The sequence below is a fragment of the Delphinus delphis genome, chromosome 18 (genome assembly GCF_949987515.2).
Source record: "Delphinus delphis chromosome 18, mDelDel1.2, whole genome shotgun sequence".
NCBI classification, from domain to species: Eukaryota; Metazoa; Chordata; class Mammalia; order Artiodactyla; family Delphinidae; genus Delphinus; species Delphinus delphis.
In genome coordinates this window covers 544,838-563,608 of record NC_082700.1, presented here as the reverse complement: position 1 = coordinate 563,608, position 18,771 = coordinate 544,838, and the positions used below count along the sequence as shown (strand labels likewise).

At 35.9% G+C, this 18,771-nt stretch overlaps 1 protein-coding gene across 1 annotated transcript in view; it reads left to right on the top strand.

The window, feature by feature from the left end:
• Positions 1 to 18,771, top strand: part of PSPC1 (paraspeckle component 1) — a 71,188-nt gene that overhangs the window by 32,709 nt on the left and 19,708 nt on the right. The gene's annotated exons all lie outside the window — the stretch shown is intronic.

Below are 18,771 nucleotides of genomic sequence, written 5' to 3'. Positions count from 1 at the left end.
TTTTTTTTTTTAAAGAAACAGCTCCTCGTATAGAGTATCTCACGTCCTGGATTTTGTTGACTGTATCCTTGCAGTGATGTTCAGCAAGTTTGTTGATGCCCGAATTTCTTATAAACTGGAGTTAGTTCCAAAGACATTATCTGACTCAGGGTTTTGTTTTGGGGGGGCAAAATGGTAGGGCAAAAAAGGATACTTCAAGTAGGTTATAACCCACAGGGTCTTAATAATAATTAACAGAGTCTCATTGTTCACCTTAGATGAATGCCAGCTTAACAACTCACTCTAAAAAATACTTACCAGTATTTTTTTCCTCTAGCTGTTCAAAAGCCATGATTCTTTAGTAAGTAAGTTTCTGAGGCTAAATGTATTAATTCCAGTCATTGGTGTCTTTTCTGACTGTCTCTGTCCCTGTTCTTTTGTCCCTGGAAAATTAAAAAAATACTTAAATTAAAATGAATACAGACAGCAAAATAAATCCTAAGTAGAATAGCAACAAGAACTTTTTATCTTACCTTCCATCAAGTAAATATCCTTTGAATGAAAATTATATGGCATTTAAATTCAGTTAGAAATTTTTTTATTATTTATAAGTCACACTAAAAGTTTAAATTAATAGATTTATAAATCCCATTAGAAAATTAGTTGAGTACATTTTGAATTTTCTTTTTGAAAAATTTCTAGCATTATTGCAATTCTCTTTTCCTCTTGGATACATAGCACTTGCATAGTGACATATTTAAATGGTGGTCTTCTTTTTCATAGTTACATTTGAACATAAATCTGTTGGATTTATCAATGTGAGGATATTTTATGATATAAAAGAATGGAATTAAAAAAATTTTCAGGTGCATATATTTTGAAAACTAGCGTTTTTATTTTAAAATACAGTCAAGATGTAAACCACATGTGATATATTTCTTAGGGAAATTTTATTTCATTCCATTGAGGATTAGGAAATTCTTCCCAGTTCTTTTATGTACCTCAACGTATCTTTTTTTAAACTGCCTGCTTATAGTAAAGTTGGTGGAATTAGCTTTCTTAATATTTCTCTGGCATACACTTTATATTCTTGGAGCAAATGTGTAGCTATGTGTAATGATGTAAATCATTTAGGGACCAGAAGGAAATGATTAAATAAAATATTCTGTTAAACTTAAGTTGGCTACATCATAAGCTTGATTGCAGACTCTTTTCATTCTTTGAAGTTTCAGTTTTAAAAAAACTTACACCAGTGTTTTTTAATATGTTCAGTGGTATTTAATATAGGTATAATTAATAAAGGACAACAGATAGTTTCGACTTTACTTTTCTATTGAAAAACTATTTAGAAATGTTGCTACAGTTTAAAATTGAAATACTGCAAATTCTTAAAAACATTCGAATGTTTCAGAATCATTTTAGTGGTGGGTAAAATTTTATAGATAGCCAAGGAACTTTGAGAATAAACAAATTAGATATTTAAAAATATGACAGATTTATTGGCATTTCAAAAATAGATCATTTATTGTTTCATAGGTATGCTCTTAGAAAACTTAGATGATCAAATATTTTAATATTAAGATATTTTTAAGTAGTTACTTAAAGTATGTGTTGCATATTTGAAGCATCATAAGATTAATTTGGCTGGAGCAGAGGTCTGCAAACTGTAGCCTGGAACCTCCACCCATTTTCATACCACCCTACCACAGAGCCGAGGATGGTGTTTACATTTTTAAAGGGTTGATGGACAAGGAAAAAAAAAAAAAATACTAAACAGAGTATTTTTGACCCACAAAACCTAAAATACTCCTTGGCCCTTTATAGAAAAAGTTTGCTGAATCTTGGGCTGGAGAGTTGGTGACTTTTTTTAAAAATTAATACTCATGTTAGGCCACAAAGTTACTATGTTCTTAATTTTCTGGAAAGGAATCATAGTATGTAGTAATGGAATTAAATATCTAGGGGAAAATATAGTCTTTGTTCTATTTTTAGATATTTTTGAGATTAGAAATTATGAATAGACACAAGTTTTTCGTCATTTTGGTATCAGTTTTATTTGGTTCCTAGCTCCATAATGCTTATTAATATAAACTAATCAAGCACTAAAGAAATATTAACAAAAGCTCTATACTAGTCTTGACTGGTTTGTGTTAATAGAAGAAACATTGAGGCCATTGTTGCATTAGTTATTCTTCATTTTTACTTTGAAAACTGTCTTTGGGAAAAATTGTTAAACAATTTTAATGTTTGTTTTTGTTTTTAAAAGCTTTGAAATTAGGCCCTCTTATGTGCTTCTCTTTTCTCACTGTTCAGTATAAAGGGAGGAATCAAATGGTAAGTGTTCAGCTTGCCTGGGTAATAAAAGTCATGTAGGTTTACTTGGTTCGTTTTAAGATGCCACCTCACATTTCTTTCTAATATTCCTTTTAGGAATATTCCAGCACAACTAATAGTATGGGCTTTTAAGTATAAAATAAATACTTACTTTGTCTTGAATAATATATATATTTTTTAATGTAACAAAAGACACATCTGGACTTCCCTGGTGGTCCAGTGGTTAAGACTCCTCACTCCCAATGCAAGGGGCACGGGTTTGAACCGTGGTCGGGTGACTAAGATCCCACATGCTGCATAGCGCGGCTCCTGCCCTTACCAAAAGAAAAGATGTGTCATGTCTGGTCATGGTTTTTGGGTTGTTGTTGTTGTTGTTTTTTTTTTTTTTGGTTAGCTTTCAAATTTATCATAATATTATGACATACATGTGAATATCTATCTATCTATCTATATTTTTTGCGGTACGCGGGCCTCTCACTGCTGTGGCCTCTCCCGTTGCGGAGCGCAGGCTCAGCGGCCATGGCTCACGGGCCCAGCCGCTCCGCGGCATGTGGGATCTTCCCGGACCGGGGCACAAACCCGTGTCCCCTGCATCGGCAGGCGGACTCTCAACCACTGCGCCACCCGGGAAGCCCCATGTGTGTATATTTTTAAGAGTTTCAAGGATATGCCAGCTCTTCATCAGTTAGAAGCTGTCATTTTAATTTCATAACCTTATTCCTCCTAAGAGGAAGTCATGCTCTTTGGTAATAGATCTGGTAATTATAGATTAAACATGTTAGTTTTCACTCCTGTAGCATAACACATTTTTGACTCCCACAACAATGTATATATTTTTATTCTGTGCCTTAATTGCATTTAGGTTTATCTTTACCATAGTGTATTTGAACCATTTTCTAGATAGTATTTACTAGGTTGAAATTTTCTACTTATCGCAGTTTTACAGCTTTTGAACACATCACAGAGGTTATTCTGTTACAGTAAGAATTTGTGAGACTGTTTATGGTTGTCTTGTGACTTTTTACTATTAGGTTGTTTCACTTACTGTAGATTCAGTAGTTTAAACATTTAAGTACTGCTATGTGCTAGTCTTCATTTGTGGATGCAGTTTGGTTTGGAGTACAGGGGAGATTTTAATTAGAATATTTTTAAAACTCAGTTTCCTGGAGTAAACTTTGTTTTCTTGGAAAAATGAGTAAGTCATAAAATGTCTAAATGTCATTCTGGCTTTAGTAGTTGCATCATGTAGTTATAAAAATACTTTGATTAGGAAAATTGGGGCAGTGCTTAGATTGGATGCTACTTTGTTTTAAAACTTAAGAAGTTTCTTTATCTGGCATGGTAAATATTAATGTTTGGTTTTTAGTGAAGAAGAGAATAGCCCTTCATATCTGTTTTAAGATATATACATGAATTGATATGGAATAACTTTTATTCCTGTTTGAGTAGGTGAGACTGGCCCTCGAGAAATGAACACGTGCATAAAGACCCGAATGTGTTTTATATACCAAGGCAGTAATTTGACCCATGTCAAATCCTTAGAGGTATTCCTTTGTAGCTCCTGGAATTGTTGAGCAGAGAGGCCACAGCAGATGTAGCCTGGCTAAGAGGGTAACACCTCTTCCACGGTAGTGTTTCAAGTTGTGCATCATAAGCACTCAGGGAGCTTTCAAAAAATGTGGGTTCTCAGGTCTCCGTCCTACTTAATTGATTCATTTGTGATCCCAGTAGATTCTGATGGGTTGTCCATTGACAGTTTCGACTAAATACTGTAGTTTTCAATCTTTGCAGCACATCTGTGGAACGTAAAAAAGAAAAATGCCTGAGATCTAATCCAGTGGGTCTGGGTTGGAGCCATGGGATCTGCATTTTAAAAAGCCCTTCAGCTTGCTTATTTTCCTTGGCAAAGATCGAAAACCACTGGCCATATGTTGCAGTGAGACATATGTTGAGACGAGAATAGTAGTAGCAGTTGAATTTTTTATGGGACCTGGGGAGTTTTAAGGGAGAGCTCAGGGTCATTGGACAAGGCAGACACAATTCATACAGTTAACAGTATAAATGGCACAGCATTCTCTGTGAATCGCGCTCTGTGGGATTTTGGTGTGGCAACTTTTAGTTGGGCTTTCATCCTATATATGGAAGGGAGTATTATCTCAAATGATACATTAATTTTTAGTTTTTAAAATATTTCATCTGGACTGGAGGTCTACAGCCTAGGGTAAGCCAGGCCAAATCTGAACACTGCCTATTTTTTTCTGAACAGTTTTTTTGGAACACAGCTGTATTTATGTTTTGTTTATGGCTGCTTTGCCCCAAAATGGCAGCGTTGACTAGTGGTGACATAACTCTGAGGCTGTGTCAAGACTGTATGGCCAGCAGAGCCTGGAATACTATCTGGCCCTTTCCCCAAAAAGTTTGCCGACCTCTGATCTCAGGCCAGTCTGAGAGCTGGGGGGGGAATCTATAAAAAGCGGCTCATGTTAACCAAACTCATAAAGAGTTTGTGACTTAAAATGTAATTGTATTAACTTATGTGTTGTTTTTCAGTGTTTTTAGAAGGTTTATTGAGCAGAGTGCCTCATATCCTAGAACCTTGGTTCTTGGTTCTGAAGAGTCCAAATTAGTATTCAGAAGGTTCATTAGTAGTCATGGTTATAAATCAGCAGAAGTTATGGGAAGAGCTGCCACATTGGGCCTGTTGTTTAATTTTATGCCAGTCCCTTCCTGCTTCTTGAGTGGGTATTGTTTCTCTTATCATCATTCCTTGATTTAATTATAACCTAACCCTTCCCCTCATGTTCGCTGTACAAAACTCAGGGCAGAAACTGTAGCCAGTAATGAACTTTCATTAATAGGTGCTGGCAGAGCCAACCAATCCCAGGTGTCACTTACTAATGAGGAGGTACAAATACGTTTTCTGAAATAGTTTGTGAATTTTTGAGAGAAGCTGCCATTTTGTGGTTTTAACATGGCCATCACTTCTCTTTTTCAGTAAATTATTTAGCTTTAACAAGTAATTTGGTTGTATTGAAGTAGAAGATTGTGTTATTTTGGAAGGCTAAATATCTGACACATTTGAACAAAGGACATATTTCACAGGGGGTTTTTATAGCCTCTTCATCATCCTATGGAAATAACTGAAGAATTATTTGCTGTAGTGTTTGGAGTCAGATTTAGGTGTGGGAAGGTTATTACCTATCACTGGTATAATGGCAGCCTGCTTCTGATGGTTTGGACATGATGGTAAAAATCAGAATGGATAATAACAGTTATACTGCAGTGGCCTCGCATAGAATGTTGTAGTTGTGCCCAATTTTTTGTTATTAATATGTTTTATTTCTTTACTAAAATAATTTGGTTTCCTACAATGAGCGAAGAACTTTTCTGAATATTTAAGGATGGTACATAATTGGAACTTAGACTTTTATCATCCAATGAAAACAAAGATACATGTTTATAATGTTAACATATACTCTAGGAAGTGATCCTTAGGATTGTGATGATTTGGGGCATTTGTGTTGAAGATATAATACCAATTTTAACCAGCTGTTGAAATCTTTGATCACTTCTCAAAAGGATTATTTAATAATTTTAATAATATCTAATTATTTGTAAGGAAAACTTTAAAATTTTCTTTTTTAACATCTTTATTGGAGTATAATTGCTTTGCAATGGTGTGTTAGTTTCTGCTTTATAACAAAGTGAATCAGCTATACATATACATATATCCCCATATCTCCTCCCTCTTGCGTCTCCCTCCACCCTCCCTATCCCAGCCCTCTAGGTGGTCACAGAGCACCAAGCTGATCTCCCTGTGCTATGCGGCTGTTTCCCACTAGCTATTTCACATTTGGTAATGCATATATGTCCATGCCAATCTCTCACTTTGTCCTGGCTTACCCTTCCCCCTCCCTGTGTCCTCAAGTCCATTTTCTACGTCTGCATCTTTATTCCTGTCCTGCCTGTAGGCTCTTCAGAACCATTTTCTTTTTTCTTTTTTAGATTCCATATATATGTGTCAGCATATGGTATTTATTTTTCTCTTTCTGACTTACTTCACTCTGTATGACAGACTCCAGGTCCATCCACCTCACTACAAATAACTCAATTTCGTTTCTTTTTATGGCTGAGTAATATTCCATTGTATATATGTGCCACATCTTCTTTACCGATTCATCTGTCGATGGACACTTAGGTTGCTTCCATGTCCTGGCTATTGTAAATAGAGCTGCAATGAACATTGTGCTACATGACTCTTTTTGAATTATGGTTTTTCTCAGGGTATATGCCCAGTAGTGGGATGGCTGGGTCGTATGGTAGTTCTATTTTTAGTTTTTTAAGGAACCTCCATACTGTTCTCCATAGTGGCTGTATCAATTTACATTCCCACCAACAGAGCAAGAGGGTTCCCTTTTCTCCACACCCTCTCCAGCATTTATTGTCTGTAGATTTTTTGTTGATGGCCATTCTGACTCGTGTGAGATGATAACTCATTGTAATTTTGATTTGTATTTCTCTAATGATTAGTGATGTTGAGCATCCTTTCATGTGTTTGTTGGCAATCTGTGTATCTTCTTTGGAGGGATGTCTGTTTAGGTCTTTTGCCCATTTTTGGATTGGGTTGTTTGTTTTTTTGATATTGAGCTGCATGAGCTGCTTGTATATTTTGAAGTTTAATCCTTTGTCAGTTGCTTCGTTTGCAAATATTTTCTCCCATTCTGAGGGTTGTCTTTTTGTGTTGTTTATGGTTTCCTTTGCTATGCAAAGCTTTTAAGTTTCATTAGGTCCCATTTGTTTATTTTTGTTTTTATTTCCATTTCTCTAGGAGGTGGGTCAAAAAAGATCTTGCTGTGATTTATGTCATAGAATGTTCTGCCTATGTTTTCCTCTAAGAGTTTTATGGTGTCTGGCCTTACATTTAGGTCTTTAGTGCATTTTGAGTTTATTTTTGTGTATGGTGTTAGGGAGTGTTCTAAGTTTCATTCTTTTACATGTAGCTGTCCAGTTTTCCCAGCACCACTTACTGAAGAGGCTGTCTTTTCTCCATCGTGTATCCTTGCCTCCTTTATCAAAGATAAGGTGACCATATGTGCGTGGGTTTCTCTCTGGTCTTTCTGTCCTGTTCCATTGATCTATATTTCTGTTTTTGTGCCACTACCATACTGTCTTGATTACTGTAGCCTTGTATAGCCTGAAGTTTGGGAGCCTCATTCCTCCAGCTCCATTTTTCTTTCACAAGATTGTTTTGGCTCTTTGGGGTCTTTTGTGTTTCCATACAAATTGTGAAATTTTTTTTCTAGTTCTGTGGAAAATGCCATTGGTAGTTTGATAGGGATTGCATTGAATCCATAGGTTGCTTTGGGTAATATAGTCATTTTCACAGTGTTGATTCTTCCAATCCAAGAACATGGTATATTTCTCCATTTGTTTATGTCATCTTTAATTTCTTTCATCAGTGTCTTATAGTTTTCTGCATACAGGTCTTTTGTCTCCTTAGGTAGGTTTATTCCTAGGTATTTTATTCTGTTTGTTGCAGTGGTAAATGGGAGTGTTTCCTTAATTTCTCTTTCAGATTTTTCATCATTAGTGTATAGGAATGCAAGAGATTTCTGTGCATTAATTTTGTATCCTGCTACTTTACCAGATTCATTGATTAGCTCTAGTAGTTTTCTGGTAGCATAAAATTTTCATCCAAACTCGGACAAGTGAATATGAGTACTATGTAAAATTACTTTTTTTTTTTTTTAACAGCAGGCATAAAATAAGCTGTCTCAGGCAAACCAGGATGTGTGTGTGGTCACCCTAATCATATGTTACGATTATAAGTAGCATATTCCCCCTCTGTTTTATCATTCACGGTTAGGAGTCTTTTGAATGAATCCAGATTGAAATGGTTACCATGTCCTTTATATTCTTTAACCACTTCATCAGAGGACACTTTTGTTGGACTTAATTATTTCTATGTCATATTAGATGACTCTAGTGTCTTCATCAGCCTTAGCTCCCATTAGAGTCACAGAGGGGCTCATATTCCACAAAAATTCCCATATCCCTTTTTCCCTCCTGGGGAGTGTGTATACTCAGCACATACATAACTTTCCCTGACTACTCACCCCAACTGTGATCCTATATCATTTTTAATATGATTCTTTTTTAGTACTTATATTGCCATCTAAATATTTTCTCACAGTTGTCCAGTATTTAAGCCCTCTTGAGCTTTTTGAGGTCAGGAATCTTGTATTTGTTATATTGTAGTTACTGAGATGTAAATTGGGAGAGTTAAATAGTTGCTTGATGTCTTCTTTTTCAGATGACAGCGTGCAGCTCAATCATAGTTTTGAAGGTTCTTTATGAGCCACCAAACCTCAGTATTTTTATTTAATACTAACATTTCAGATGTTCAGCATCAGTGGTTTTGAAACATAGGTGGCATTGAAACACACCTATTGATGTATTTCTGTAGAGTTCATAATGGAGTCACATAGTAAAGAGTAAAATTTAAATTTATTTATTTATTTATTTTTGGCTGCATTGGGTCTTCGTTGCTGCATGCGGGCTTTCTCTAGTTGTGGCGAGTGGGGGCTACTCTTCGTTGCGGTGCGTGGGCTTCTCATTGCGGTGGCTTCTCTTGTTGCGGAGTACGGGCTCTAGGCATGCGGGCTTCAGTAGTTCTGGCTCATAGGCTCTAGAGCACAGGCTCAGTAGTTGTGGCCCGTGGGCTTCGTTGCTCTGCGGCATGTGGGATCTTCCCGAACCAGGTCTCGAACCTGGGACCCCTGCATTGGCAGGCGGATTCTTAACCACTGCGCCACCAGGGAAGCCCAAGAGTAAATTTTAAACAGTAAAATAACCATTTTTTGTGCTTGGTTTTCAGCACACGTAACTTTTTAGTATTCAGATTCCACTTGACTATCCCTTCAAGATAGTTAGTCTTACACAAAGACTGGAGGTTCCCTTTAGTAGGAAAAATTTGTTCCCTGTTTTTCCTGTGTTCAAAACAGTCCTGAGCTTCATAGAGGATACAGAGGGGAATCAAGCGCAGAGTCACATCTTTGAGGATTTTAGAGTATTTTAGGGACCGGGGACCTATGTGGGGTAGGTTAAGAGACGCAGCTAAAAAGTTCTGAGAGTTTAGAGAAAATTGTATGCTGGAGAGTGAATGTGTAGTCTCTGCACTCTTCTGGGGCTCTTTTGGGTGCATTTTAAAAACTGATGTGATTGGTTTATTATTCCACTGTGTTGTAGGTATACCTCTGTCTTTTCATTTGAAATGGTAAGTTCTTCTAATCTTACTTGGTTCAGAATGGTCAGATCTTTTAGGTAACGTTTACGTTTTTAGAGGGGTTGGAGAAGAGGAGAGTCAAGATTGGCGAATACAAGTGAACTAAAGTGAACATGTTTTTGAAATGTCCACTACATGCAATGCAAACAATAGGAATTTTGTTCAGTAATTAAATAGCTTGAAGTAATAACAGAAGGTTCTAGGAAGACATAAAAACTTGTTGGTTCTGCTTTGTGATTTCTTGTTGTAATATTTAGAGCCCCCTACAGGAGTTCTCCTACACGGGGATTATGTAAAAATAAATTTTTTTTAGGCCAATCAGTATCCCGTATCTTTTGTACTTCATATTGAGGGCATGAAGCTCTGTAGTATCACCTGAAATGTCAGAATTTTTCTACCAAAGCGAACTAGATAAATGTGAATATCGATATCCATGTGTAATTATTAACTAACTGCTAGTGGCAGGGAGCAAAAAACTTGGGTTTGTAAGCGTGCTCTGCTGATGAAATGCATTTACTTCTGTTTGAAATTTCAAGTAATTTAAAGTAAAATGGGTGAGTTTGCCTCTTTGTCTTATGATATCCTCCACTACACTGTGTACCACGTTTCAAATCCTGTCTTTTCTGGTTATAAATTTGCCACAATTCTCATAATATATATAACGTCTTAATTTGACGTATTATTGCTTTTTCTAAATCCTGCTTTTAAACAATAGAAATGCTTGTATAGTAGTTTAGCTTATAATTGTAAATTTTAAATAACTTTTTGAATTGTATTTAGTTATTTAAATATTTTAAATATTACTATATTTTGAATCTGTTGCTTTGAGTTATCTACTTAGAAACAATATATAATTTGTCAGGATTTCAAAGCTTCTGGTAGACTGCTAAGATAACTTGTTTTATGTCTAGTATCATGAATAGAAAAAGACACTCTCCTCTTTTAAATACGTTCTTAATCCTTCATACGTTGGAACACATGTGCTTTGTTTGCTTTCTTCTGTTGGTGGGACCGATTTGGAATTGCTTCTTATGCAGCTTATATTTGCTCTTTAACCTTTCATCCCTTGATCTGGCCAGTCATGATAGTTGTTTTGATTTTGATATGGAAATGTACTGGGTAAGAGGTTACAGGTAAAGAAATGCAAACCAGTCACCAGTATTATATGTGCCTTGGTAAGATGTAATTGAAAGTAGTCTGTGTTGTAGTCGGTATTCAGATTGCTGATTTCTTTAAGAGTTTGGGATAAAATAACTAAATTTGAAAAATAATTATATATATTCCTAATTAATTTCAGTTTTTAAAAGCAGCTTTTCAGAGGGAGTTTGCCATGACAATTGAAAAGGATAAACTTGAAAATGTCCCTCAGGTATATAGATTAGAAATAAAATTCTAAGCTCAATATAAATTTGTTTTAAAAATTGATTTGTTTAAAATATTTATTCCCTTCTGTCTCTTGATGCATGCTAGATTATGTGTAGTTATATTTAATTCATCTTCAATTAGAAAGCCATCCTATGTTTTAAAAAGTGGCAATTAATTTTGCTACATGGTCAGTTGAATTTGACAGTGACCTCAGAACAATCTGTTTACAAAGTTACCTGAACCAGGCTTTAAAAATACACTGTTGGGGGCTTCCCTGGTGGCGCAGTGGTTGAGAGTCCGCCTGCCGATGCAGGGGACGCGGGTTCGTGCCCCGGTCCGGGAAGATCCCACATGCCGCGGAGCAGCTGGGCCCGTGAGCCATGGCCGCTGAGCCTGCGCGTCCGGAGCCTGCGCTCTGCAACGGGAGAGGCCACAACAGTGAGAGGCCCGTGTACCGCAAAAAAAAATAAATAAAAATACACTGTTGAGTGAATGTAGTTTAAGAGGCGCATGTGTTTAGCTTAATCAGTACAGTAAACTAAGGATAAAGCCCCCTACTTGTATTTGTGGTTCCTTCTATTTCTGATTCAATATTTAACAAGTAAGAAATGTTTATTATTTCATGACTAAAACTTGTGATATAAATTAAGATATAATTTATTCAAAAAGAAACATTTTTAAAGTTTTTAAAAAGTAAATTTTTTAGAGTAGTTTTAGGTTCACAGCAAAATTTAGCAGAAGGGACATTTCCCACGCACCCCATTCACCCCACATACGTACAGATGCCCTCACATCAGACTCCTACCAACATCAGATTCCCACAGCATACAGGGTGCACTTGTGTCTTACACATCCGCATCACCAAAAGTTCATAGTTTACATTCGGTGTTGCACATTCTCTGGGTTTTGACAAATGGAAAATGACACGTACCCACCATTCAGTCTCACACAGAGTAGTTTCACTGCCCTAAAAATTCTCTGTGCTCCACCTGTTATTCCTCCCTCTCCATAATTCCTGGCAACCACTGATTCTTTTCCTGTCTCCATATTTTTGCCTTTTTCACAATGTCGTATAGTTGGAATCATACGATATGAAGTCTTTTCATATTGGCTTTTTAGTAATATGCATTTAAGTAAGGTCCCTCCTCTATGTTTTTTCATGGCTTGATAGCTCATTTCTTTTTAACATTGAATAATCCATTATCTGGATGTACCACAGTTTGTTTATCCATTAACCAAATGAAGGACATCTTGGTTGTCAGTTATGAATAGAGTTGTTACAAATATCCGTGTGTAGGTTTTTGTGTGGACATAAGTTTCAGTGCCTTTGGGTAAATAACGAGAGGCGTGATTGCTGGATCATAGGGTAAGAGTATGTTTAGTTTTGTAAGAAACTGTTAAATTGTCTTCCAAAGCAGGCATACCATTCTGCATTCCCACCAGCAGTGTATGAGAATTCCTGTTTCTTCACATCCTCACCAGCATTTCCTATTGTCACCATTTAGGATTTTGGACATTTTAATAGATGTGTTGTGGTAACTTTTGTCTTAATTAGCAGTTCCCTGATGAAATGTGATGTAAAGTTTCACTTAAGCAATCATAAACCTGAGGAACGTTTCCTCAATACTCATGGGGGCAGGCATTTTAGAATGCAAATTGAAGGGAAAAACCCACTATAAATTTTATATTTTAAAGATTGTCTTATGTTACTTAAAATATCCCCCCCCAATATAACAGTGAGTGATATAATGTCTTGGAAAGTGTTGTTTTTTATTACTTGAATTAAAAATGTTAAGTCTTCCACACTTTCTCTGTTGGTTATGTTGGAAAGTTTGCATGCTATTATTTGAGCTCTATTAATAGGAACATTTCTTGTTTCCCTTTTTAGTTTATTAGAAGATTAATTTCTTGATGCACACCTTTCCATAACTTAACACTTTTTAAATGAGTGGATAATTTCTTGGCAAAGTGGCCTACTTTTTTGTGATTTTAGTTTTCTTTATACCTTTTTTTTTTTTGGCCGTACACGGGCCTCTCACTGTTGTGGCCTCTCCCGTTTGGGAGCACAGGCTCCGGACACGCAGGCTCAGCAGCCATGGCTCACGGGCCCAGCCGCTCCGCAGCATGTGGGATCTTCCTGGACCCGGGGCACGAACCCGTGTCCCCTCCATCGGCAGGCGGGCTCTCAACCACTGCGCCACCAGGGAAGCCCTGTTTATACCTATTTTTAAAAAATATTTCACATAATTGATTTTTGTTCCATTCTTGTAAATATGTTTGTTACCTAGTATTTCCAGATGCTGACAGTTTGTTTTCTCCAATGAATGTTTGACTAGCTATCTAACAGTCTTATTATTCTTGTATGTAAACTTCTCTAGTGAAGGAAAAGCTATATTTCCAAGTGCTAAGAGTAATTTATTTTTAGGAAAATTTCTAGGAATATTTAATGATAAAAAGGTTGAATATTGTTACTTGCCAAAACTTACATGTTTCTCTAGAATTATATTTCTTTTAGATTTAAAAGTTTTATTTCAGCATTTTTATATCAGGATTTATAGCATTTTCTTTATTAAGACATGGAACCTAAGTGGCACATTGTGATCCTTAGAAAATCCTTAGAAGTTTCTTTAGAGACATACATGAGAGAGGACTTTATGAATTAAAGAAGAATGATGGTGGCTGTTAGGGCTTAGACTGATGAGTGTGTGAGGTGAGCACATTTTGTCATTGACTGCAGAATGTTATTCCAGTTGATAATTACATAGAGTCAATATTTGTTTAAATTAGATTACCTAGAAAAACCATAAAATATCTTCAAAAATCACAGATTGATATCCTGAGTAGTAAGTATTAAAGGAAAAAAAATCAATATTATACATAAAATAATGTCAGGTTCTGCACATTGGGGTATACTGGTTTAGTTAATTTACATTAGTGCAAAATTTCTGCCACTTTACATTTTCACGAGTAAATATTGACTGGAATTTAAAAACAGTGGTTATCAAACTTTTTGGTTTCAAATCCTTTTTTAAAGCTCTTAAAAATTATTGAAGACCCCAAAGAGCTTTATGTTTAGGTTATATCATTGTTTACCATGTAAGAAATTAAAAGATAAATTTAAAAGAATATATGTTATAGTGGGAAGAGTGGCCTTATTTTTACATTTTTTTTGAAATTTCTTTAATGCTCAACTTTGTGTAGTGGGAAGAGTGTTATTTTACTGTTTTACAGTGTTTGGCTTTATAAGAAAATGACTGGCTTCCCATATTTGCTTTTGCATTATTCCACCTATTGCAAAATGCTCTTTTGGTTAAAAAATACGAAGAGAATCTGGTTTCACATGGATAAGTAAGTGGAGAGAGGTATATATATTTTAACCTTTTCAGCTAATTGTGAATATTGTTGTTTGATGCTGCAGTGAAACTTGACAAGCAGTATTTTCTTAAAAGTACTCTTTTGCATTAGAATCCATTGGTCTACCTTTGAGTGGATCTTCTCCCTATGCATGAGTTTGTAATGTCATGTACTGAGCTGAAAAATATTGACCAGTTGAGTTACACAAATCATAAAAATGTTAATGTATTTTGTTATACAAAGTTAGAAACAAATCACATTTCTTAATATCAGCCACTCATCAGAAATCACTGCCAGGTACACAGGTCACTATTCGGTTTGTCTGTCAAATGCTGTCTCAAGTAAAAATCTTGCTCCAAGAAAATGTGTCTTATTCAGCTTTCAGCCCAATCATAAGAATGGTTTTTTTTTGTAATAACCACCATATTTCAGAATGCAGCAGAAATGCTTAATGTATATGTTTTGTTGCATAGAATAATAATAAGACATGTACCTAAAGTTAGAGATTTAATAAAATGAATCATTTTTACTGCTTCATCCAGGTATTCATAGTTGAAATTATTATTTTTTTAATATAAAAGAGTGTTTTAATTCTTGTCCTTATAAACTATAAAGACAATCATGATTTGGAAATGAGACTGTACCAAACAATGGCCAAAGAAGAATTGTCCATTCTATGCCTTCTCTTTGTCTGGTCACTCGGAAATATGTTATCAGCTGTAATTGTTGTTGCTTGTCATCTCACATTATTTTTATCCATATATTCACCATAGTCTACCTTCCCGTCCACATAAATTCGAGACCCCTTTTTCACATACTGATATGCCACATCTCTGAGGCCTGGTCAGAATACTGAAAGTCTGTGCCGTGTTTTTGACTGACCTCACCCATTTGGTGTGCTTCATTTTCCCCGATCGGCCACATCTCATTTGCTGCCAGAGAAAATATTGTGACAGGGTTATTCTTTCCACCTGTCTCATGACAGGGTCCTGACCTACTCGATGAAGTAACTGAACACGAGTCAGAGATCTTTTCAGAACCAAACTGGTAGCTGTTTCAGACCCATGTCTTAGAAACTGATGAACTACCTGTACTGCTGTTCTTTGAGGACTTCCCTGGTGGTCTAGTGGTTAAGACCGTGCGCTTGTACTGCAGGGGCACCTGGGTTCGATCCCTGGTCAGAAAACTAAGATCCTGCATGCTGTGGCTCAGCCAGAAAGGAAAAAAAAAAAAAAATCCAGCTCTTTGAAACATGGCTTCTGTTTTCTTTTTTAAAATTATTTATTTATTTGTTTAAAAAATTATTTTTTGGCTGTGTTGGGTCTTCGTTGCTGCACATGGGCTTTCTCTAGTTGCGGCGAGCAGGGGCTACTCTTTGTTGGGGTGCACGGGCTTCTCATTGCGGTGGCTTCTCTTGTTGTGGGCTCTAGGCGCATGGGCTTCAGTAGTTGCAGCACGTGGACTCAGTAGTTGCAGCTCGTGGGCTCTTGAGCGCAGGCTCAGTAGTTGTGGTGCACTGGCTTAGTTGTTCCGCGGCATGTGGGATCTTCCCGGACCAGGACTCGAACCCGTGTCCCCTGCATGGGCAGGGGGATTCTTAACCACTGCGCCAGCAGGGAAGTCCTGTTTTATTTTCTTACAATCTAATCTTCAGTCTTTTCTGGATGCTCGGCTGGGACAGCCGTAATTGAAATCATTTAAATGTAGTTGTATTGTAATGTCTAGAGTACAATGATTACTGGTAAAAATTGAATGCCAGTGCCTTGGTTTGTGCTGAAACACCAGGATTTTTGCCCATCATTGCTCTTGCACCATCCCTGCGAGTGTCTCAGTGAAAAGCCCAATTAGACCAGTGTTAGAACTGTGTTCTAATAAAGTAGTTTTGAGTTTGTGCACGTCTTGGATGTGTCTTGGGGACTCTCTTCAATCCAGGAACCACACCTTGAGAACAACCTTTTTGTTGATGGAATGCTGCTTTGATATGCGGCTTTGGACTCAGTAGTACTTTACTTTCTTTTTTGGTAAATTTAGGCATATTTCACTGACCAGCTTTCAAGAATACATATGCAGAATTCTTTTTCTTTGTTTTTCCATAAAATACAAATTAACATTTTATTATTCAATTTAAAGGCAGTGAAATGTGAGAGAGGTTTCAGCTTCCTGGGAAATGAACTTGAACAAGAGAAGCAAAATGTGTCTAACTAGTAGACATGGGTTTTTTTGGTTGTTTGTTTTTGTTTTTTAACATCTTTATTGGAGTATAATTGCTTTACAGTGCAGAATTCTTTTAATCAAAAGGCACAGTCTCTTATAAACATGGTAAGAATACATTAGAAATCTTGCCTTTTGTTAGTCTTGGAATTCTTGAAGAATGAAGGTGCCCTGTGAAGAAGAAAATTCTGTGAACTCTATTTTGGCAGAAGTTTATAGGTCAGCTCAACCACTTGCTACATGTATGACCCTGAGTAAGTTATTGAGCAGGTCTATGACTCAGTTTTATGATCTCTAAAATAGGATAACAGTAGACCTTCATAGGGTTGCTATGAGGATTTATTGAATTAATTAAAATGGAGTGTTCGTCATAGCTTTTATCATTTTATATTGCACTGCAGTCTTTTGAGATTTTTACATATAAGTTGTTGCCTGTTAAAGCACAATAATTTTTGGTAAAGTAATAAAGCATCATTAAAATTTGTATTATAAAAATATCACACATGTATCAGTTCTAATTTAAAATATATTAGAAGAATTCTTAGGAGAAGTGAGGGCCTTGTTTATGTATTGCTATTGGGGTGGGTACATAGTTAAAGTGCGCTTACTCAAGTGATTCTCCTTATTAATATTTGATATATCAAGTTATAATGAGAAGTACTGTCTTAATTTCTGTTGATAACACTACCCTTAAATATTACTTCTGCCTCTTGCATTTTACTAGAAGTATGTAGTAGCGGGTTTATAGAAAGAATAACCTTAAAATATGACTAGGAAGCTAGGGTGTTGGGGTATTTAAGGGGGATTTGAAAATTGAAGTCTCAAAAGAGTGAGACTAATAATTACTCTCTGTTAGTGATTAGATATTGCCTTTCTAGTCTTTCATAGTTAAGACAAGTCAAAAAATATGTTACACCTTTGTCCCTAAAAATGTTGGGGCCATAAAATCCATGTATTTTACTCTCTGGTGCTGGAGTGCAAGCAGCTCTTCTTGAAGAGTATCTCTTATAAATAGTACCTGGAAGATTTTGGGTATGCGCAAACAGTCCACACTTTGTCAGTAGGCTTTGCTGATGAGGAAATGACAACTTGGTTTAATTTATTGGTAATAGTGCTAAGTGTGATTAGAGAATAGTATTTTCCCTATAATTGCAAAATTATATGAGTTCATCAGTAGTCAGTTTTATAAAATAGCTTTTTTGCTGGTCAGTAATAGTATCCATTAATCGTCAAATGTTTTATGATGAAAGAAATCTATTTTTTGGAAAGTTAAAAGTTAGCTTTGGGAAAGCTTTGGTATTTATGTTTTCTAGGCAATGAGAAATGTTTCTTCATGAAGCTATTATGTGAGTGGTATTTTTCTCATATCATAGCTTCATTAAAGGTTAACTTTTGAGGCATCTCTGTTAGGTTAGATGGACAGTTGATTTGCTGCTTAGTGGCATTTATCTATCATAGGCTTTTATTTCTAGCTTTATAGGTGTTTTTCACTATATTTTAAAACCAACCCATTTTATTAATAAGACTGCTTTTAAAAGTAGAAAAATGATGCTTTCTTTAGATTTAGACATTGCTACTTTTGCCTCAATGTTTTTTATGATTGCTACATTTAACACACTTGTCTGGTATTGCACAAGATCATTAAATAGTAGTGTAAATTTCAATTATGTTATGTTGGGTAATTTCACCTAGAGATTTCATTGAAGTTAATTCTATATAACTATTGTTGGTAAATGGGTTTCTAGGAAGTAGTTTCTATACTGAAACTTAAAACGTTTTGTACATTTGTATGGCTTTTTATGTCACAGGTAACCTCAAGAGCATTTTGTTTCAGAACTTTCCAACTGTGTAATAACACTTTTATTTTGGTTTCCAAGAAAAATTCTTGTTCAAATAAAGGAAGCAAAATTATGTTGAGCTTTCAGTAATTGTTTGTGTGTAGTGGAGGCTTTCATGGTATATCTGTAGGTCCTGGGTGAAATAATACTTGAGTACTTGAATAAAAATGCAAAGGTGAATTATAATATTTCAAAAATGAAAATTGTCTATAACATTATTTTTGGTTTAGTACCCCACAGCTGCTTGTGTTGTGTGTTTGAATACATTTGAATACGAAAGTGGTAACGGTCATTTCTGTTTTAAGACTTTAGAGACCTGGGAGGGAAAAATAGTTGGTCCTGGTGGTCATTATTGTTAGATTTTTCTTCTCTTAGAATCTAGGCATGTGTGTATGATCTCTAGGG